This window comes from Anomalospiza imberbis, chromosome 2, assembly GCF_031753505.1.
Source record: "Anomalospiza imberbis isolate Cuckoo-Finch-1a 21T00152 chromosome 2, ASM3175350v1, whole genome shotgun sequence".
Lineage (NCBI taxonomy): Eukaryota > Metazoa > Chordata > Aves > Passeriformes > Viduidae > Anomalospiza > Anomalospiza imberbis.
This window is the reverse complement of record NC_089682.1, coordinates 84092866-84115658: the sequence shown is the minus strand read 5'-3', so window position 1 is coordinate 84115658 and position 22793 is coordinate 84092866. Positions and strand designations below refer to the sequence as shown.

The 22793-nt window shown below is 45.7% G+C and overlaps 2 long non-coding RNA genes across 7 annotated transcripts in view; one reads left to right on the top strand and one right to left on the bottom strand.

Moving 5' to 3' along the window:
- The window catches only part of LOC137469423 (uncharacterized), an 86306-nt gene extending 78763 nt beyond the window's left edge, over positions 1-7543 (bottom strand). The window contains exon 1 of the long non-coding RNA XR_010996498.1: positions 7403-7543. This is a non-coding gene — a long non-coding RNA (uncharacterized lncRNA). The remainder of the gene's footprint in view (positions 1-7402) is intronic.
- LOC137469422 (uncharacterized) overlaps positions 1-22793 on the top strand; it is a 75105-nt gene that overhangs the window by 31720 nt on the left and 20592 nt on the right. For 2 of the 6 annotated variants that reach the window (XR_010996493.1, XR_010996497.1), the window contains 2 exons: positions 1681-1766; positions 3500-5651. This is a non-coding gene — a long non-coding RNA (uncharacterized lncRNA). Of the gene's footprint in view, positions 1-1680; positions 1767-3499; positions 5652-17129; positions 17171-17530; positions 17671-19310; positions 19459-22793 lie in introns of those variants that run through there. The other 4 variants (XR_010996492.1, XR_010996495.1, XR_010996496.1 and 1 more) reach the window with 4 other exon arrangements.

The following is a 22793-nucleotide window of genomic DNA, read 5'->3' as shown; positions in this document are numbered from 1 at the left end:
GACTTGCTGAGTGTCTCCCTGAAATAATCTTATATTTTTATGTTTTTCCTCACTCCTTAACATATCTGCTTAAGTACTGAGAAACTTCACAAGTATGAGAAAGGTTGTAGAGAAACACACAAGATTATAGGAAATTTTTGTGGGGAATAGATTGCTAAAATAAAAGAAAGGAAGGTAGGAAGCATGCAATGTATAGCACTCATAGGGCTCAAGTGGTTAGGGAAGTGTATTAAAGGAAAGGCAGCAGCAGCCTGTCAGGGGTCAGTACATGGTCACTCATGACCTCGGGAGCATAGAGACATAGAATCCTCGTGACATGATTTGCAAGAGAATGTATGGGCTTTGATTCACTCATTTACACAGCATCAGAAAGTAAATAGGAGACTGCTTTCTCATTTGATGAAGAGTTCAGTCATCCAGATCAGCATCTTCCATTAAACTTATCTTTCCTTCCATTTTAATGTGCCTCTTTCATATTTCCGGCAGGCTCTCCCTCTAGAATGATGACTCTTATGCATAAGGAAAGGACAGGTTTGCTATTACTTGTAAATTTTTTGTCACATGACACAACCTGTCATTATTTTCCTTCTTGCTTTCAAATGAAATATCTCCCAGTCTGTATGTTGAAATTGTGTATTATTTGCAACTACAGTTGTAGTCCCTAGATGTAGTATATAGCTTTTTATCTATAGACCTCAAGCTTCTTTTAAGCCTGGAATGAGATTTTGTTTAAAACGCTCAGAGCTCAGGTAATAGTGGATGAGGCAAGACTAAACAGGATTTATTCCTTCTCACTGTTAGGCCATTTGACAGATTGATGCAGCTCTTCTAGCCTCTGAGTGCCACTGGCTCAGCCCAGCATTTATGCAGTGCTTTGTGCAGACTCTTTCTCCCAGTGCAAAACTTGCCCTATTCCAACAGGAGGTGGCTTATGGCTTCCTTGCACAGTTCCTGCAGGAGGATCCCTGGGTGAGATATGAGGCTTTTAGTGCCCTTTCCAGTCAGGTCTTCATCTCTAATCTGAAGAGAGTGGAAGACTGGTGAGAATTTCAATCACTGTAATTTTGGGTTTCTTTTTTTTATGTGGAGATATGATATGGCATGGGAACTCCTCTTAAGAGAGACCTTCATAGTTGGATTAGCCTCTTGACATCTGTTAGGCATTGCTAACTAGGCACCTTGCCTTGGGAACTGTGAGTTTTATATTTTGAAAAAGACAAATGTACAGGTAAACAAAATGTTGCTAAACACTTATTTCAGATCTTGGATTATTTTTGACTTTTATAACCCTAGTATGTGTGGCATTGGCACATCCTGCAAGCATTATTTTATCTCTTAGATTTAGTGAGATGTAGGACAGTTTTAACTGTCCCTGTCTTAGAATGGAAAAGCCATTGGTGAAATTCTGAATCAAGGACAGGATTATGGCCCTTGTTTAGACTTCCATTCCAAACTTTGGCCAAAGCATCATCCATCTTCTACCTTGATATAGATTTAACATCAGCAGTGTGATTTTACTTGAAGTGTCTATAAGAGCAGTAACCAGAAACCTGTGCTCAGACAGTATAGGATGAAAGACAGAGCAACTCTATTCTTTAATGTGTTAATCAATCCTGTTTATTTAAGCATATTTAGGAAATTATGGTAAATTGCTTAACTTCTCTTTTAATTTATTTACAGGTCTACTTTGCCTGTAGTGCTGAACTACTGTGATAGTTTGATTTTTATGATTTGAAGCATGAAGTTTTCAAAGCCATGTGTCAAAGGTATGTTATTTCAATAATACTGATATTTGTATATGTCCCTAAAAATATTGTATGTTTATGGGAGAAGTTTTCATCACTTTATTGAAGACTCGGCTCTGTTGAGAAGTCACGGTCCTGAGTAAAGAGTGTTATGGAGCAGTAGGAACTCCTGCAGGGAGCTCTGACAGATATTTTCTCCCAGTGCTTGCCAATATAGTGAGGAAGTGTGCGTACTGCACCAGCTTTTAAAATAGTGCAACCTGATCCTTTCTTCACAGCTCAGAGCATGGGGGTGGGGAGTGAAGGTGAAAGAATAGTAGTCCATATCCTCCTCCTCATTTTGGGTCTGGTTTTCTTTATTGGGTAAAGAGAGCATTAATTGTGCATGAGTATTATGAGAAAGGACCCTTTGCTCTCACCCTTCACATTTCTTGTGACATAGGCCAGGTTTAATCTACTCTGTGTTAGGAGAAACTAAGAACACTTTGCAGTGTCATAATGAGATTCCCCGTCATTTTCATTTTCCCTCAATGGTATGTAAATCGTTGCTTGTAAGGGATAAAAATCTGTAGGAGTTATGAAACCAAAGTGATTGACTAATGTCAAACTCCTAGTTAGCCTGCAGTGTTTATCGCTCTCCTTAGAGTAATAAAACTGAGATGAAACACACTTCAAAACAAAAGAGACTATCTAATTTTTCTCTATCTAACTAATAAAATTGACAAACTAATGTAAATCACTAACCAAATTTTTCAAAACAAGGATGGACAATGTGTAAGTCAGGAAATTGTTTTGTTGAGAGTTTCACTTATGTGTATGGTTTAAAAAGTTATCCAGATATAGGAGTTTATAGATTTAACTTAGAAGGATTACAAAAATTAATATTTAGTCAGTAGTTGTGACAACCAAACAGTATAGTGTTGTACAGTGGAATCTTTGTGAAATTCATTGCTTTATGAAAAAGGATGTTCACACAAATAACACATTCAGACAGAAAGGAGGACACTAAAATCCTTAAAAATTACAGCCATCTCAATAATCTGTTTTTCTAGCTAGTGTTGACTAGTTTTCAGAATATTTATTTTTTACTTCTTTTTGGAGTCTAAAGGCATATTTCTCATCTGGTGAACTACTACTGAATTCCTTGTTTCCATCCATCAAAGTATTAATTTATACCTGTAATCCATGCTAAGAACACTTTTTTTAGCCTGTGCTAGGTGTATCTTGTGCACACAAGATATGCGCATAATTGCACACAATATGCACATGTACATATTTTGAAGTGATGCCCTGTCTAGCTAATATAATCTATTAATGTGTTATATTTTCCTACAACAGTACTTTAAAATATTCACAAGAATATGTTACTTTTTATGAAGCCTTAATGCCAAACTTTAAAACTGTTCTATTAGACATCCATCAATATAGTCTGAGAGTAAGACCCAGAATCTAAAAGTAGGTTCAACTGAAGGAGCTGAGCAATACTAGGTACTAGATATGAAACCTGCATAAGGGTTTATCCAAGAATGCTATCAGCCTTCAATTGGAAGTGTCATGCCGTCGCTGGCTAACTGCTGGAAGGAAGCGAGAATCTTTCTTTCTTAACCACTTTCCATAAAACACCAGTTACTATAAAAGGATAACTGGAGCTGTTCTTCTTTCTTCCTACACCTCAGGCTCCATTTTTTAAAACTTCTTTTTCTCCCCCTGTATCTTATCCATTGTAAATAACCACTGCACATTCCTGTTGTTAGTAGTGCTGTCATATGACTGCAACAACATAAAATGGACATTTTGGATAACATAAGAGCTGGGTAGAGGCTTCTAAAAAGCAGTAACTGGACTTGCAGTCTTGTTAGTTATGCATGGCTGCTGCTTGTTAAAGTGCTACTGTGCAAAAGCTGAAACACTGGAACTGCCTGCTTGCAGAACCAGGAAGACTGTGCTGTCTGAATCAGGCAAATTTGCAAATGTAAGTTAGTAAAACCATTTACAAATGAAAATATGGAAATGTGTCCAGAGTTTTAAATGAAAACTGTAGAAATACATAGCATAGGCCTTTATGATGATCAGAGAAAACTGCTTGTTATCATTAGAAATTATAGGCCTGCATTAAAAAAAAAAATAAGACTACAAAAAAAAACTAAAAGTATCAGACATCAAATGGTAGAGACAGACTGGTCACATATACAGTAATACAGCAATAGTTGACTGATAATCTTTTTCAAGTGTGAAAAAAGGAAAGGAAGGGTCATCGAGCTAATCATGTGCTAAATTGCACATTTATGTACTTTAAGTATCAAAAGAAAAGCAGAGTTAGATAAATTAATAACAAACAAGCCTTATTTTTATAAACACAAAGAATTATCTTGATCTTGCAGACTTAAAAAGCCTTCATGCTGTAACATAAAACTGAAAAAAACCCCTACATATTGTACATATTAAAATACAGGTTTCAATCCCAGTGACTTAATACAAATTCACTCTTCTTTGAACTCTAGTAACCCAACTCTAATCTCCAATGGGTTTTGAAAGTTAAACCAGAAAAGACTGACAGTGTGAGGTGTGTATGTGTGTGCACATATACACACACACACACATATACCTTATTACCTAATCAATAAATTTAAGATATACATATCTTAAAAGAGAAAGTAGGTTGATATCTAATACCTTTATGTGTAGGATATTGAATTGCCATTTGTTTATTATGTCTGAGAGGGTGGCAGATCTGTAGAACAACTGATACCAATTCAAGGCCAGAATTTAAGGGGAAAGTGGCTTTGAGGTACACAGAAACTTAGCTCATGGTGATGGGAGTTGGCTCCAGTTTCTGTGCCTCAGTCATTAAGCCATGTCCCTTCCCAAGCTGCTTTTCCTATCCACCTAATACATCTAGCCACCTTTTGTTTTCAGAGAACAGGCAGTGTTGGCGCTTGCTTTGTACTGTTGCCTTTAATTCTCTCTGTGACAAGCTGCAGAGCCACAGAAGCAGCCTGGCAGCAGCACTCAAGCTCCAAGTGCAGCAGAAGTAGGGAGCCCTGGAAGAGCCAGTCAAAGCTCTTGGTCACTGGCCAGCCCATTGCTTGTAGAAGTTAGCATGCTTAAGTTGACATTGATCCCTCAAGGGACTAGCTACCAGCTAAACAAAACTGGAGCACAGGGCTAGCCAAGCATAGATTCTCTGTGACCCTGTGTCAGGACCTGTCATCCTGTTGTAAAAGCCAGCTATGTTACCTCCTTGCCCTCTAAGACTCCCAGGGAATCCCCAAGTAAATGAAGAGGGGAGTTATTTACATGTCCTTCATGTCTCCAGCCCAATCTTTTTTTTTTTTTTTCCTTAAAAACAAAACAAACCAAAACCAACCAAAAAAAACAAGGGATAATGGAGTACTCTAACAAGGCATATTTGTTCCCTTATGAAGGCTTACTACAACAAAGCAAGAGTAATTTGCTCTATAAATATAGATAATGGAAAATGTGGAAGTATCTATGTGGCTAAAGAAGTGAGCATACTGGCATTGACGATAGCATGACTTTTGTATGCTGCTGGGAAAGGCAGACACATTGGAATATTACTGGTAGTTTAGACTATTTAGAAGCCAGGTGTTCTACTAAGTGTATTAAATATGCTGAGGGTAGAAATGCTCATTTGCTTTTGCAGAGGAAATAGAGCAAAGATTCACCACAGCAGAGAAAGCTAGCAGGACAAAGGAGATACTATTGACTCATTCCAGACTGCCGACTTAGCAGCTCAACTTTGTTTCTTTTTAACTTTTGTAACAGTAGGAGCTCAAAGCTTCTCAGTCTATTTCTGCACAAATAGAAACACCCAGACTTCAAAAAGTAATATGCTTTGAAGAATCCCAAACCATTAACACATTAAAAACTGTGTGTACTGTTAAATGGGCTTTGTGGTTACTTGAATTTTGCAGCAAGTAGATGATGCTGGTGTTTTGGCAATAATTTTTACACTGCTGCATTCTGGCAGACAATTCTTGACAAATATCAATTTGTGAAGCACTTTTTGTTGGTTTTAGTGTGATACAGTTTTATTGACTTTGCAGTGGGTAAGTACTGCTTCAGTATTTTCACAGGCCGAGTAAACCCCACAGACACTTTTTTCCAGCTCAATAGCATATTGCAACAAGTTTCTAACCCTGTAACATTACACTTGCAACACTGGGGAAAGTGTATGATGTGTGAAATTTAGATTTTTGTCCTCGGAACTTAAGTTTATATCCCTTAAAAAAAAAAAACAACAATATTTTTATTGTTCACTCTGGACAATGAAGTGTCCAGATATGACAGGGCCATCGATATGACAGCTTCTACGCTGACGGCGTCCCTGTCCCAAAGTCCCATCAGGACCGTGCTCCCCGGTAAGAGACCAGCCCCCGCGTCCCCGCTCCCTCCCGGAGGGAGCGGTACAACCTCACGGACACCCCACGCTTGCAAATACACCTCGCCTCTCTCACGAGCTCTCCCTTCTACAGCGTGCGCTTAAAACGTCACAGAACGTCACAAACTCAAACCCATCGGCATCGTGTAAGCCACGCTGGTGCTGGAGCGTGTGAGTTGGATTGAACTTTGGATGCGTTCGGGGCCGGGCTCGGCGGGGCCCTGCAGCCCCCGCCGCCGCGCCCCGCGGAGCCGCTCACGGCGCCGGTCCCGCGGGGCGCGGGGGGGGCCGGGCCGGGCCGGGCGGGGCGCCCGTGCTCTGCCGCGGCGTCGGGGGCCGCGCCCCCCCCCCCGTTGGCGCGGCGGGCTGTCACTCAGACGACGTCACAATACGCCTGTGTGAGCGCTGTAAACACTCGGGCGGGCGTGTGTGTGTGTGAGTGACGCGGGGGCGCGCCTCCCCGCCCCCCAGCTCCCCCCCGCCGCCCCCAGGGTGGCACCGAGCCGGCCCGGGGGGGCGTCAGGCGCGCCCCCGGTTGCTTCCCTGCGCGCATGGTAGCGGCACGAAAGGTAGCATCGCTGAAGCAGGGGATGATGTAATTCTCCCTCCGGCCAGTGACTGCCTGCGCTTGCACCGATCCGACTTGCAAACCGGAGGGGGGTGGTTGTTTTACGCGTGATCGTATCAGCATCTCCAGACGGCGCACCCCCCCAACGCCGCTTTAAACCCCGCTCCGCTCATCCCTCCCCTCCCCGGGGCACGGAAGAGGGATGGGGCTGGGGGAGGAGGGGAGCCCCGCGCCGTGTGTGCAGGGTAAACACGCCAGTGAGCGCCGCGCCGAGCGGTAAACAAGTCTGAGGTGCCCTCCGCGGCACGGCAACTTGCTGCGGGCGGGGTGTCCCCCCCGCACACATACACGCACGCACGCACACTCACTTCCCCCTAACAAAAGCCCGTTTAATATCAGCGTCAGCTTTTGTTCGGCGGGCGGCAGCCGCCGTCCCCTCTCTCGATCACCTCATTTCACCCATCGGCCCCCCCGGCCAAATCCAGGGGTCCCCCACGCCCCGTCCCCCCTGCGCGCATCCCCGCTCGCTCCGCGGCGCTGTCCCCTCCCTGCCTCCAAAGCTCCCCCCGCTTCCCCGGAGCTCCCGGTCCCTGCTGCCCGCTCTCTGGGGCAGCAGGCAGGTAGGCGAGCAGGCGCCCCCCCCCCCCGCCCCAGTCCCCGAAAAGGCAGTAGCTAAATGGCACTTACTGTCAGAAGAGAGGGCGAGGGGGGAAGCTTCTTCTCTCGGTGCAAAAGCAAAATAGCCACTCGCAGGACGTTGCCAGGATAGGAGGCAGCAAGGGAAAATAAAAAAGATCTTCCAGTAGGGAGCGGGGGGAAAGGACAGAGAGGGAGGAAGGGAGGAGGAGGAGGATTCGCCTTTTAACCGGACAAAAATAAAATCAAAAAATAACCGCGCGTGTGTTCCCCCCCCCCCCCCGGTTGCCTTTTTTGTGCAGTTTCAGCAAAGCTGCGAGGAAGTTGGTCCTTTTGTTCCACTATTTATAGATTGCGTCAACATTGCGAAAAGGAGAAGGCGGAGCGGTGGCACTTACTCCTCGCCGAGGGGTGGTGGGGGAAGATATCGGGGTGGAGGGGCGGGGCGGGGGGGGATGTGCAAGCCCGGCGAGTACAAGCGACTTCAGCGCTCTCCCCCACCCGCCGCCGCCGCCGCCGCGACCACGGGGAGAACCGGGCGGTGCAGCCGCGGCGGCGGCGGCGGCGGGGAGAACCGCGCCGCTTCCCCGCCCGGCTGCCGCCGCACAGCACCGCCCCGCGGGCGGCGAGGCGAGGCGCGCTGAGCCGAGCGGCGGGGCCACGGGGAGGGGGGGACCCGCCGCTCGGTTGGGCGCTGATCGGCTCGCCGGTACCCTGCGTCTCCCGGTAGAACCTGTTGCGACCCCCTGGGCTGGGAGCTCCGAGGGCAGGTGCACGCACCACCCGGCTCCGTTTTCTTTACGAGGTAGCGCCGAGGGTGAATCAGGGGAGCCGAGGGGAAAACATTTTAAAACCTGGGGGTCGTGAAACTTAAGTATTTTCTCCGCCACCGAAGAAGTAGCGGGGGGAGGGGGCACAGAATGGGGGGGAGAGAGAAGGGGAACCGTCGTCTTTCTGGACGAAGGCCAATGTTTCTAAACTGAATGTAAACAAAGAAAACTGCAAACACCAGAGGAGGGCCTTCCACCGCCGCCAAGGCTGGGGGAACGTGTTCCCGAAGGGGTGCCGAGCTTTGCCCACGGCTCGTTTCCCTCCGGGTCCTGAACGCCCACGGTCGCCCCGGCCACCGCCCTCGGGTGCCGCGGGACGGGGGGGAACTTTCTGCCGGCGGGGACGGCGCAGGGTAGCAAGCCTGGAAAAGAACCAAAACAAGTGTGCTCCTTTTTGTTGTTTTGTTTGTTTCCTTTCAACTTGTTTTTTGGGGAAGTAGTTGTTGTTGTTGTTTTGATGTTTTGTTTGTTTGTCTGTTTGTTGGTTTGGTGGGGGGTTTTGGGGTTTTTTTTTTGAGAGCGGGGGCTCGTCCCTCTCGCCCCGGGAGGCAGAGCCTCTGTGCCCCGGGCGGGCGGAGGCCGGGACCGGGCTTGTCCGAGCCTGCCGAGAGCTCCCGGCTCCAGCCTCGGGGCTCCGTAGAACTGCTGGTGCTGTTACTTGTAACAGGCTCGGGGAAACATCTACGGGGCTCTTGCTCGGTTGAGCAAATCTTTCTATGTTTAGATAGGAAAATCATTCCTTGCTGTCACACAGGCCGGTGGGCTGTCACTGCGGGGTTAGAGAGGAGCTGGAGGGAAGGAGGAAGGCTGAAGACGTGCGTGACCGTGACATCGGCTGTGTGAGCGCCCTAAAAATAACCCAGATTGACCCGCGGGCGATTTTTGCCCTGCAGAAACACAGCCGTCGAACCGGGTGACGTTTAGAGGTTTTTCTCCCGCTCCTTGTTTTCGTGAGTTCTATGGGCGGATGAGTTCTCTTAGGCTTCGGACAACAGATGCCTTCGCGATGATGATTTTCTGGGGGAAAGTGCTATTCTCTCGGAACTCTCCCTCTCCTGCTCCGCCCAACCCACGCACGGTCCCTGCTAGTGGTGGAGCTCCCTGCGGAGCGGGGAGCACAGGTAATGCCTGAAGAAAGCTTCGAGCTAATAAAATAAATTCCGTTAGTGTGGTGTCTTTCTTGAGGCGTCCCCTGAATGCCGGGCTTTCCTCTACTACTTCGCCGCCAGATCTCCGTCCCACATCGCTGCTCTTGCGACAGAACACGGTGCTTGCTCATCTGCCGTGGCTACTCTTTGCTTCTTCTGCTGAGGTTGCAGGAAAAAAAAAAAAAAAGGAAAGGGGAAAGAAAAAATATTAACGAAAATTACGTAGTTCGAAGACGGATGGTGTTGAATATCGGATTGGTTTTTTGCTTACAAAACCCCTGGCACAAGTGGGCTCTTTTAACAGCTTTTTAACTGAGGGTGTAAAAATTGACTGGTAGTGGAAAGTAGTAAACAGTGGAAATACAGGATAGATCCAAACTGTGAACCGTGAATAAACCTTATTGGAAAGAGCTGAAGTGAGCAGAGAGTAGGTAGGCAATTCTCTCGCTTCTGTTCTGAAAAAAGAGTGCGACGCGTTGGCACTTTTTTTTTTTTTTCCCAACATTCCGAGAGAAAAGAGTAAAGAAAGAAAAATAGCGTTGTGGTGGAAATGGGATGATAAAAGCAAGATGTCAAAGGCATAAGTACCGAAGTGGGTATGCCCGCCCCGGGCGCTGCCCCGCCGCAGCCCAGTGGCTCGGAGCCGGCGGCTGAGCTTCAGCAGAAGCCACGGTGTTCAGAAATGTTGCAACAGCACTTTAGAAGTCTCTAAAGAAAAGCTGAATTGTTGGAACTTAGGTAACTTAAGGAAACTCGTTATGACCTACATTGCTGTTCTGAGTCAGCAGCTGCAGCCCCAGCCCCGGCGGGTCCCGCCGCCACCACGCACCCCGCACCCCTTGGGCGGAGCCGCCCCCCCGCCGCCGCCCGGGCTCGCTGCTTCCCGGGTTTACAAACAAACTCGCCTGGATCGAGACGGTTTCATTTCTGCTCTAAGGAATGCCTCCGCTGCCTTTTTTTTTTTTTTTTTTCCTCCTCCCAGGTTTGCGGACAGAGCAGTTTGCCTGCCTCAGCGCTGCTTTACCGGCTGGTTTTTGAGGGGGAAAGAGCTTAAGCGGAGGACAAGGTCTTTTCCCCAAGTTTTTAAGAGCTGTACTTTATATCCCGAAGGGATAGTCATTGTTTTCTGCACCGGGAAATAGATGCCTTACAGGGAAAAGTTACTACATGTTGCACACTGCTTTGCTCTTACGATAAGAGAAGGAAACTCTGAAGTTCCAATCAAAAACTTACCAAACAACTTCCCGTGTTTCTTCTGTAGTGTAAAGTAAAAGCAGCAACGATTAAACTCCAAATGTCCACACTGCCAAGATTCATAGCTGAATCCAGCTTGCAGCGAGCTCGGACAGTTGCGCCGAGCGTTTGTCAAACGCACGGTCAGCGTCAGGGGAAGAACTCTGAATGTTTTAACATCTTCTTTAAAGTAACCTGTGCGCGAAGGTACCGCATCACCCCGGCCAGGCGAGGGACGGGGAAAATCATCCAGTCAGCTTTCTTTGATATTCAAAATGACGAAAGACTCGAGATGAAATGACCTCAGAAAACTCCGCCTTTGGAAAGCAGCGCTTGCCGCCTCTCCCTTGCCCCCCGCAGTTCCCCCTCAATTTTCACTTTTTCTGTATCGACACGTCGTTGCCACCAGCAGGAGAACTGAAAAGACGAAACTTAGCTCCAAACGCCTTGGTTTTCCGGTCAGGCGTTTACCGGGTTTGCCCACGGCTTCGAGCGCTGCTTTTGGTATTATTGTGATTATTACTGATATATTTTTATAAACTTTTAGGTTCTTATTGGTCCAGTACGGCAACTTACTGCATGTAATAATAGGACAGAAAATCTAATTTCCTTTCCTTTATTTATTTTTAAAAAGAAAATCTCACAGCAATGATAGAGACTTGATTCGATGCTCTTTAGTAACAACTTGTAGCAGCTGTGAGTTTCTTGCAACAGTGATAGTTCGGCGTCTCCTCTTAGGAAACCAGAAACCAGCGAAATTCGGAGGCAGAGGCTGAAAGCAGCTCCCCGTACCCCTAAGCAGGGAGGGGGGCATGAAAATGCCTCCTACGGTTTTGGGTGTCGGGAAAGAGTTGTTTCTCGGTGTGGTGGTGGCACCTCCCCAAGCCCCGTTTACCAGCAGATTCCCAGTTGGCAGCTGGACACGGGGGTACGTCCCTGCTGCCTCACCGTGGGGATGAGCCACTGTCGCTCAGCCACCTCCGGCTCTGCTTTCGGCGGGTGCTGCCAACCGCCACCAAATAAAGTCAACGCCTTCGCCTGCCTGATTTTTATTTTTTTCAAAGAACCCCTAAAATTCCCCCGCGGTGTCATGGAAAGAGAGAACTCTTCTTGCTCATAAGCCCCAAATGTCAAAGGCAAAGGAGGGAAGATATTTGCACTTAAGGGAGGAAAAAATGAAAGAAAAACCCAAACCGAAAAATCAAAAATCCAAGCCCAGCAATAAAAACCCCAGATATAGCTGGGGAGGAGAGAGAAGTGAGGGAAGAAGGAGTGAGAAGAGGGGGCTTCAGCTGTACCGGGGCTGACACAGTGCTTCTGCACTTCCAGCGAAGCAGGAGCGACTCCGGCATCCCGCTTTCCTCCTCGGCGGTATTCTTGGCAATTCTGCGGGAGCACCGAGGTTTCTCCCGGGCTGCACTCCCCGGGCTCTGCGAGGCAGCCCCAGCACCCCGTGACCTCCCCTTGCCCCTCGCTCAAACGCCTCCAGAGGGCTTGGGCAGCCCCACAGCGGGAGGAGGGCGGGCGGCGGAGCTCCCTCCGCTCCCCTAAATCGCTCTCCGTACGGTAAAGCCCCCAGAATGGGCTGGAAAGGCGAGATTTTGGGAAACCTGTGGAGAGAATGGACGTGATCTGCGTGTCGAAGCGAAGCTGAGGATCAGTAAGCCGCAGTTAACACCGGTCACTTCTGCCGAGATTTTTGGGGCACTTTAAAATATTTTTTGGTCTGATACTTTTTTTTTTTGGGGGGGGGGTGTGTCTAGACCCGCGCAATTTCGTAATAATTTTTCAGACACCGTTGTCATGTCCAGCGTGTGTGACCAGGTTGTTAAGGACTGGGCGATTTTTGTTCATACAAACTGGATCTCTGCGAGGTTTAATTTAACCCCATGCGGCTCATCACGTTTCTTTTACCGAAAAAAGTACCTTTCTGGAGAGCCCGCCGTCAGCTTGGTACTGCTCTCTATTGCGGGACCGAAAAGGTACGATGCAATGTATGCAAAGTGACTGTAGCCTTTCAGGATGTTACTGAGGTTAAATCAAAGTCCCGGGACGGTAAGAGCAAAAACCTGGTAGCCGTCCAAGAACAAAATCGTTGTTTTCAATTGAGTCGAGGTTTGGTATGGGTTGTTGGTTTTTTTTTTTTTTTTTTTTTTTTTTTCTCCTTTCTTCTTTTTCTTTCCTAGTGTAGCTGGAAAGTGTCTTTGTTCCTTGTAAATTAGTAGGATCTTTAACACGTTCTCGTCACGACTGGGACGATATATACCGCAAAAAATGACAGCGCTTAGCAAAAGAAATGCAGTAACCTGGATGACCAGTGTCCCAGCACTGGGACACTGCCTTGGGAGCATTTGCCTTTTCCGGTTTTTTTCCTTTTAATTAATTAATTTATAAAAAAAAAAAAAAAAAAAAAAAAAAAAAAACTTTAGTGATTTCAGAACTGTGGTCAGGAGCAGGGGGTATAATTTCATAAATGTCCCCCATGGCAGCCCTGCCGCCTCTGGCCGGAGAGGGGCTGCCGGGCACCGGGACCATGGACAAGGGGACATCACTTCTCCCTCCCGCAAGCGTTAAGTTTCTCGCTCCTTTTCGTTTCCCAGTCCAAAGATTTCTCTGATGATAACAAAATATCTGTGTAAAGGCTCGCTTTCGTGCCAGGCTCTACATCCTGCTCATGCCCTCGATGTTAGCTTTCTCAGCGTCCCGTTTTCGATCACACTTTTCCGCAGAGATGTCCCCAAGTTCATATTTTTGTGTGTCCCCCGTCCCTCTCCTGCCCCAGTGACATTGAGGCGGGGTTTCGTGTCTTGTCAAACTGTGCACAGACTTGGGTGTAAATTCAGGATTATGTGATTTAAAATCTCGTCGTAAAAATACCAAATGCAAAAATACTCGGCACCTTGGGTGTCTGGTGGTACTTTTATTTCTCCTGGCACATCAGGAGTTATTTAACATGTAGAATAAAGCAAAGGGTCACGTCTTGTTAGCAGAAAGTCAAACGATGCAATTAAGCAAACAAGTTCAGAGTCGGGAAAAGCTGGAATGCCCCTATTAAAAAAAAAAAAATCAAAAAAGCAGCAACAACTGTTTAAGGATCTTCTTCCCCCCCCCCCCCCCCCCCCAAATGTGACCTTTTGGAGTTGAGTTAGCTGCTTAGCTGCTGCTTCTGAGTTATTTAGTCGTTCGGGGAAGATGCTGAACTGCTGAGGGACACGATTCTGGTCCCAGGGAAGGTCCCAGTGAGGCGGTGGTGGAGCCAGGAGCCGGAGTGTCCTGGCAGTGCAGCCGTCCTTACTATCACCTCTTGGTCAGGCGAAGTGAGGCGAAGAGCAGCTGCCAGCCTGCTGCAGATCTGCTTCCCAGGCTGGTTTTGACTTCCAGGGAAGAGTGGCTATTGTAAAATATTCAAATTGCTCGAATGGAAACTTTCCAGTGCGTTGGAAATATGTAAAGACAGAAACGACAATGACACCGCTTCGAAACGTGACTTCTGACTCCCCGAAAAGCCTTCAGGACCTGGTACTGAATGACAGTAATTTCCATACCGCTCCGCTGAAACTGAAACACGTGTACTTGGGGAATTTTAGACTTTCCTTTTCCATCATCTCTGGAGAGTGGGGGAGTCCTTTGTCACCGCCTGTCCTGCCATCCATGCTACGGGGCGCCTTGTCCATTTCCCACAGGTTTCCCAGCGGGGCAGCGGGGTCTCCCTGCGGCCGGGCTTCATTTTCCTCGCTCCTCCCTTGGCCCCTTGGGCTGGCCTGTGCAGGACAGAGGGATCGCTGCACCGCCACCGCCACCCGCTGCCACCTGCCCCGTGCGCCCCGGCCGGGGACAGTGGTTCTCTAGCTAATTCCAAATGATTAATGTTTTGTTGGTTTTTTTCCTCCCAATTTTTTTTTTGTTGTTTTTATTGTTGTTGCTTCTCTGCACCAGCCTCTTATCTTTTCTCGCAGACACTCGAGCCAGTGAAGGCAGTGGGCGTGCAGGCAGCTGCGGCAGCCCGGAGATCTCCCCTTTCTCCCGCTCTCCTCTGAACGCTGCCGTTCACACGCTGGCAGTGCTGGCGATCCGGCTCCAGCTGCTGCTGCTGCTGCTGGTCAATATTTACCACCAGACAGTCGTTTATCTCCCGCGTTCAGCTTACTGTTTTTATTTCCGGGAATAAAAAAAAAAAAAAGAAAAAGAAAAAAAAAGTATCTTCGGCCATTCTCTGCAAACTTGACACCCCAAGTTGCAGGTTTGTCCGTGCTTGGACTTTCCTGGGGAGCTGAAGCGTTGCTGACTTTTCCCTGAGCACAGTAACAGCAAACACCACAGCAAAGCAGCGTGTGGGTCTCATCGGCAGAGCCCCCGGCTCCTTTTCCCGTGCTTGTCTCTCTAACAGTGGCCATGTGCTATCCCGGGGCACGATTAGCTCTTGCTGTGGCCCTGGAACTGTCACTGGGGGCTGCACTCGCTAAGTCCCTCCGTTTCGTGCCGCCTGGCCGGTACACGGGGGACGAGCTGCGCCCGAGGGCACCCCGGGGGACAGGTGGGATGGGTACCCGCGGAGGAGCTGTAGCTGTGCCGGCACAGCTGTGGCACTGTGTTGGGACAGTTCACGACAATTCACTGGGAAAGTCTGGCGCAGCGCTGGGACAGTCTGTGACTATGGTCAGGCAGTGCTAGGACAGTTGGGGCGATGCTAGGACAGTCGGGTACAGCATTAGAACAATTGTGATTATGCTGGGACATCCTGGAACGGTGCTGGGACAAAGCTGGGTCAGACTGGAACTGCTGTGGCACCGTTCGAGACAGTGCTGGAACATCCGAGGCAGTTCTGGTGCAGTCTGGAACTGCCTTGGGGCAGTCTTGGCATAGACTGGGCCAGGGCTGGAATAGCGCTGGAACAATTAGGACAGTGCTGGTACCTCTTGGGTCGGTGCCGGGACAGCCGGAGCAGTCCGTGCTGCCAGAGGGCAGCGCCGGGAGGCGCCGCGTCGGGAGGAGGCCAAGCCGGGCAGGACATGCGGGGAGGAGGGAGCTGCCTGTGGCACCGCCGCCACCCCGGGGCCGGGCCGCGGAGGGGCTGAGCCTCGGCCTCGGTTTCTGCCGCTCGCAGCGGAGACCGCCCCGGACGCTCGCGGCTCGGCCCCGGCCCGGCCCCTCTGCGGCCGCGGGGAAGGGTCCGTGCGGGGAAGGACTGGCCTGCAGAGCCCACCCTGGGCTCTCCGCCCAGCTCGCCCAGGGCTCGCTACAGCGGGCCGCCGCCTCCCCCCGGGCTCTCCGGTAACACGGGGCTGTCGAGATGCGGCGTTCAAAAAGTGTCCGTATCCCGCATCTCCTCCCTGCAAAAATACATGGTTAGCCCAGAGCTCGAAAAGGCTGTCGATAACATCAATCCCCTCTGGCTTCTGTACAGCTGCACCAATACACCTTGTGGTTTCCCCGTTCGTTCAATTTTTCTTTTGCCTCCCCCCTTGGAGACCCCTGGCCGCCGCCCCGCCCCCGCCGCCGGGCCGCCCATGCGGGTCACTCGGGGCGGCACCGCCGGCCATTCCCCCTCCAGGGCGGTGCAGCCGCTCCGCCGATACTCCTCTGTTGAAACTGCAAATCATTCGCCCTCTCAAAAGCTAGTGGCTCTGAAAAGATGTCTTCTTCATTACTTTTGCTTAGAGATGCAAAATACAGTTTTTTTCTTGGCCATAATCATTTAGCGGACCAAATTCATTAAAGAGGTTTGCGTTCTACAATCCCGTGGGACAATTTTAATCGATGATGAAGTGTTATTTGACTTGGCAGTGTAACAGTGGGGATTTGACTCATCAAGATGTAAATTAAGAGTGAACAGAGAAAAAATGTTTCCCTGCACGCATCTGAATGTATATTTCCTCCTTTTAATATATTAATTAACATTACTTCTCAGTCATAAATTAATAAGTGTTCTAGAGTGAACTGAATGAAGAGTAACCAAAATGATTAGTGTATCAAGTGACTAATGTATGAAGAAACCTTCAGTATCTCTAATGTATATCTGCTTAGATAGAAATGAAAGTACTTGGGTGATGAAATGCATGTGCTTGTGGCTTTGGAGATTTGCAATGTGCAAATGTAATAGTACTGCTCCTGCTGAAGTGCTCACCCATACTAGCAATGCTCAGTGCTTCAGGATGATGCTAAGTGCTGGTCTAGAATTCAAACTAGTTTTGAATTGTTACTCGAAGGTATGCAAACTCCAGAGAGAAATGAGATTTCAGCGGCTTCACATGTCTGGCCTGTTGTATTACCCGACTCTTCATGGTTTAATGTGCAACTGTATATTTATCACTCTTCTGAGAGTCTAGATTTTCTCATGTATTGCTCAGCAAACTGAAGCACTTGATTTGGAAGCGTGTATCCTACCTTAGATGCCAGATCCCTGATCTGTCAGTATCTGGCTAAAGGTAAAACTTTTAAGATGTTATATGAAAAGGAAGTCTTGTAAATCTAAAATGATATTCAGAAAGTATTTGCTAATCAAATAGTTACATAATTTTAGTAAATATGGCTTGGCTTTTTTTTTTTATTGCTCTTTTTTTTTTACAGGTCAAGTAAGTGGCTCAGCAATGTGTGACACTACAAAAACTGTAAGTTAACACAATTAACACATGGTTTACACACAACCGTTTCTGGTACCCATTGGCTATCTGTAATACAGATCTCAGAAAACAGACCAGCAACATTTAGTTCACTTCCCAGAAGTATATTTATGTCAGAAACTTTAGTTAAGTTTTCCACATGAGACTCTTATTCACCTGAGAACATCTTGAATTGTTTGGTGCTTGGGTAGCTCAGATGGAGCCATAGGCCTGGATCCCCAAAGGTCATCTGGGGTCCTTGGGCATCTGACTCCTATTTAAATATTTTTTGCTGGGCAGTAGGAGGTAAGTATCTGAATAGCTTTAGATTCTGGGATTCTGAGAAAAAATTCTCATTTTTTTCCTTAGGCATTACATCAGAGATCTCGCATTGCCAGAAAATAACCCTGGACAAGAATATCCTACTTCTAATGAACAGACTTCAGCTCTTCTGCTCTAGTGGCCTGCACTGCACTGCACTGCACTGAGCTCCATTTTGTAATTGGCAGGTGAGAGTATTTCATCAGTAAATCTCTTTGCTCTTGAGAACAGGAGAGAAGCATAAGTCTGTCGAAAAGGAGCTTCTAAGGTTAATTCCATACATCTTAATTTGGAAGGAAAAAAATCTCAGAAATAGTGGAAGAAAGTATGGGGGGAAAGTGAAAAAAAAATCAGTGCAAGAGCACAGCAAGAATGAGAAAAGGGAGGCATGTGTTTGAGATATCCAGGGGTATATATAAATCAATATATAGCTAGACAACTTACATAATGTTCTCAAAGCTTGTATTATAAATATGAGAATAGAGAGAATCATATATGGGGGACATTCTCCTGAATATGGGTAGGTGGAAATTTTGTGCTTAATAGAAGCTAGTTCCAGCTGCAGCAGAACCATTCACTAATGCAGTGCCACTCAGAAGGACTTATCTGAGAGCAGTTATTATATCTTTAGAACAATAATTTTGAGGAAGAAATGAATTTCCATTTTTGTAATTTAAATAGTTGGTTTTATTATATTTTTTCATTTATTTCTAAATTTGGATGGCTACTGCAGGAACAGGTATGGTACATAACATAAGTCTGACTGATTGGCCTATCTCCACATCCTAGCTGCTTGCCTACCTCATACCAAGTTTGAGTGAAGTAATGGGTCTTATGCTGTCTCCCAAAACTCAACAGATTTTGGGTCAGTCAAGGGATTCCTATCAGGCATGAAGGATGCACAGGAACCTTCTCATAACAATGAATTCTATCCCAGAAACTCTCACCAAGGAACTGTAATTCACAGTACTCTACCTGAATACGTTTTATCATGCAGAAGGCAATTACATGAAGACAGTTTAAAATATATGGGCTATTAATATCACATGGCTATGCACACTAGTTGTATTGGCTGATTGAAGAAACAACAATAGGCTAATTAGCAGAATTTATTTAACACTAGCCCTGAATGTTGTCCTGCCAGGATCATTGCCCTCTCAGAACTCTCTGGAACACATACATGCACTTTCCACCTTACTATGAAAGTCATCTACTGGGAAAGTTTGTGATTGTCTCTACTCCTTCCTTTTGGAACCCTAGGTCTCTGAGGAAGGAAAATAAGCATGTCATATGAAAACCCCCTAAAGTTTGTGCTTGATATTTTAACTTCCCTTTGCAAGGCAGCTGCTGCTTTTGCACGTGTGGGAATCTGGTGAGCCGTACAATCTTAGGCTGAGGATTTCTATTCACTAGGGATTAGCTGAACTGTTTTCCTAAATCAGTCACCAGATCTGGATTCCAAATTAACAAAGTGGTGCTGAGCAATAATGTAGACTCTAGGTAGCAGCTGTGCAAATTTATTCACTGAAAGCATTATAAAAGCAGGCTGTCTAACTGCCTTAGCTTTAGTGCAGTGAACTCTGAGCAGTAGCGAACTTACTGAATTTATAACAAGTAAAAAGCTCAGGTTCATTCAGCTCCAAGGATGCTGAATGAGAAATGCTGGTCTTTGCGCAATTACTCTAAACACAACTGCACTCAGCAAAAAGTTTAGAAGATGCAGAATGATTGCATCCTAGAAAATTGAGGTAAAAGGGAACCCAGAGATCATTGAACCTCTCCCTATGCCCTGATAATCTGCTACCCTTTGTCTTTTCCATTTGTCTAGACTGTTCCACGGATGGAGGTTTTACGCACTCCTCATGCAATCTATGCCAGTGTTTAACCACCCCTCCTGCTGGAAGTGTTTTCTTGGCGCGTCTTCTGCAGTCATCTGTGGACTAAACCGTGCCAGTCCTTTTGCATTTTCTTCACTGGTGTGCTGGATTTTTTTTACCTCTCACAATTCTCTCTCCTTTCTGAACTCTGTGCAATTTCTATTTCACTGTGTCTCAAATTAGACTCGGTATTTCATCTAGGACCTTGCCCCAGTTCAAGTCTCCCAAGGCTATCTTACTCTTTACTCTTACTATCCCACTGTGGGGTTTACTCTTTTAAATTTTTTTTTTTTTATTGAAACAGCACAGTTGGTTAAACTCTGGCTGTGCTCTCCTAACTCCTTTCTATGGGGCTGCTGTCTTACCACTTCTTGCCTAGACTTTATTGTGTGGTGTGAAAGTGCAGGACTTTCCATATGTCCTTACGTAAGTTTGCCAACTATTTTTAAGACTATTTCTCCAACTTGTCAAGATAATATGAATTTCAGTCCTATTTTCCAGTGAGCTGGCAGTCTCTATGGGATTATCTGCAGTAATGAATAAGCATATTTTATCTTTCTTCATTCAGGTTGTTAATGGAAATATTGATAAGCCCCAAATTTAGCATGGATTCCTGAGGAATTCCACTCTATATATGCTTCCGTTTCAATAACTAACCACTGATAAATACTTCTAGTGAATGATTTCCCAGCCATTTTGTACTCATCCCATATTAGTTTCCTCTAAACTGTGTTTCTGTGTCTGAGGTAGAGAAATAATACATGTCAGTGTCAAAAACAGTCAAGATATGACACCTCCTGCTTCTCCCATCTGTTATCCTGCCACAGAAGGAAACTGGATTCCACCTAGTCTTATCCAGAAAATGCTGTATATGCTTAATTCAAGCCTTTATGAGGCCTGGAGCACCAGTTTTCAAACTGTGGCCTCAAGTGCAGGCTGGGCCTTCAAGGGGATGCACCAGCCTGCCTGAAATCAGACTGGAGAAGTGGGGCTCACAGGCTGAAGTATATCTGCCAGGGTTACTGTGCTGTCACAGTCTCAGCAGTGGGACTGCTAGAGCAATCTCTTGTGAGACAATGCCCTTGAGCATTTTCCATCTGTCTTTTCTACAGGTGAGCATGGTTCCTTAAAACACCAGTGCTCATGACAAGTAACATTCAGATGCTATTTGTAGCAAAACAGTTGAATTATTGGAACAAAAAAAACCCCACCAACATTGAAATATGACTTTCAGATATTCAGGTATTTCATGATATTCAAATATAAAATGAAAATGCACAGAAGATGACCTGAAAAGGAGAAGGGGAGATACAGCTTGCAGCCAGAGATCTGACACCTGCAGTCATTAACTTGATCATGGTTAGCAGGGCATGCCAAGATGAAAGAAATATTAGGGAAAACTTGATACACATTAATGTAGTTTGGAGATAGACAGTGTGTACCATGTCACATTACACTTCTTTACAGTCAGTAGAGAGAAGTAGGTACTTTGACTATATAACTCATCTAGTCTATTTTAAAGAGGAGATGCACCCATAAATACCCAATTGTGCAGAGCATGATCTAACAGGTAAGATGTAGACATATGTATTTTGTATGTCTAATGTTAAGTTATGAGTTTGTTTTTTTTTTTTTGGTTTTTTTTTTTTTTTTTTTTTTGTGTCAGGTGCATAACAAATCACTTCTGTTCTCTCAATTCTTATGGAAAGAGGGGCAACATCTCCACATTTGGAATGTGCCATTAGTTAGAATTTTAGGAAAGCTTGATAGCAACAGGGCACTATTTAAAGATAGAATATCTAAATGATCTGATTATAATACCAAATACTTCTAGTCAGTTTAACAGAACACTTCTGTCATAGCTGCCATCATTCCTCTTGTTGCCTGGTTAAGAACTGCAGGTTTAGATCGAGTCATTCCTGGCTGAAAAAGTCTTAAGAAAGAGGATGGCCTTATGGCTTACATTAGGGAGTTCCTGTTAAGAAACTGCCACTGAATTATCTATGAGACATGGAAGTTAATCTCAATAGATTTATAAAGAAGATTTACTGAATAGTAATAAACACCTGTGCAGATACTTAGAGTGTAAATCCAACATATAGTTCACTTTGTTTGGTTGATTCAGATTAGTTTTCTCAAAGTGCCTTGTCTAGACAAATCCTGAGTGTGCCTTTGATCTGCTAACAGAAATAAACTGCGAGTGCTACAGTGTCTGTGGATCTGAGTAGCAAATGAGACTGGTGGAGTTCTAGAGGACACTGCCTGTCCCAGAGCCACTGGCTTCTACATTGCTACTTGAGGGGTTATAGAAGCAAGATAATGATATTAGATTTTTATTGTAGTCTAATAGATCTGATAACTTTAAAAATAAATAGGGTCACAGTATTAAGAGTTGGTAGCATGTTTTCTATTTTTTTAAGCCTGGTATATAAACAACCAAAATGCTGAACAGCAGTTTTTAAGGTGGTTTTGCCAAGGCACAGAGAAGAGACATTTTATGTATCCATTTACAGCTGTATGCTGAGCATGGGACACCATTTCTGTGTGAAATCCTCTGATGTCTTCTGTAATGCAAATAAGAATGTTCGTCCTGAAACTGAACTGGGGAATTCAATTAAATTCTAAAATTTTGTAAGAACTCCTAAGAAACAGATAACAGTAACATGATAATTAATTTCAGGAATGAAGAAGCATAGGCAGATGAATCCACAAATGTAAAAGAACACTTGGCTTTAAAATAATTTCCACGTTCATACTTCTCCTCCCAAACATCACTTTGTTGGAAGGCAATGTATTATTGCCATAAGACCTCACAGAAATGGTGGATGTATGCTTGGACCATCTAGAACAAATTACAAAGTAATTTTTCAGCCCTGGGAATAAAGTCATTAAAATATAATGCCAGAAAATTGCCTTCACTCAGTGCAAATGGACAGCATGTTTCTGAGAAGGCACAGGGTTTTAACAGTTGTGTTAGAAGATTAAGAAATTACAGTTTTCATGGTGATCCCCCAACCCACCTGTTTTGAAAAGGTCAAAGAATGAGGTTGTGTTTCTGGGTCGGTGATAATATTATTCTGCAGGAAAGTTGCTGAAGAAAATGAAAGTGATTTTTATATATGACAAAGTCTTCAGAGTTTCTTTGTTGTCTTTATTTCATGGATTTTACAGGGAACCTAAAAAGGTGCAAAAGTACTGCATGACATTGCATGCTCAGTTTTGTATCTGCTACGTAATATTTTTATTGTGCTATGCAATTGATGTGGCTGTAAATATGAGTGTGATTTTTTTAAGACATAGCAATGATGAAATTTCTCAGTTTATATTTAAAGATTCAACAATTTTGTAGTTGTGCACTTATTTAAATTTGCAAGGGTTACACCACCAGCCTCTGCCCTGATAAATAGGAAGACTAATGACAGATGACATGGAGA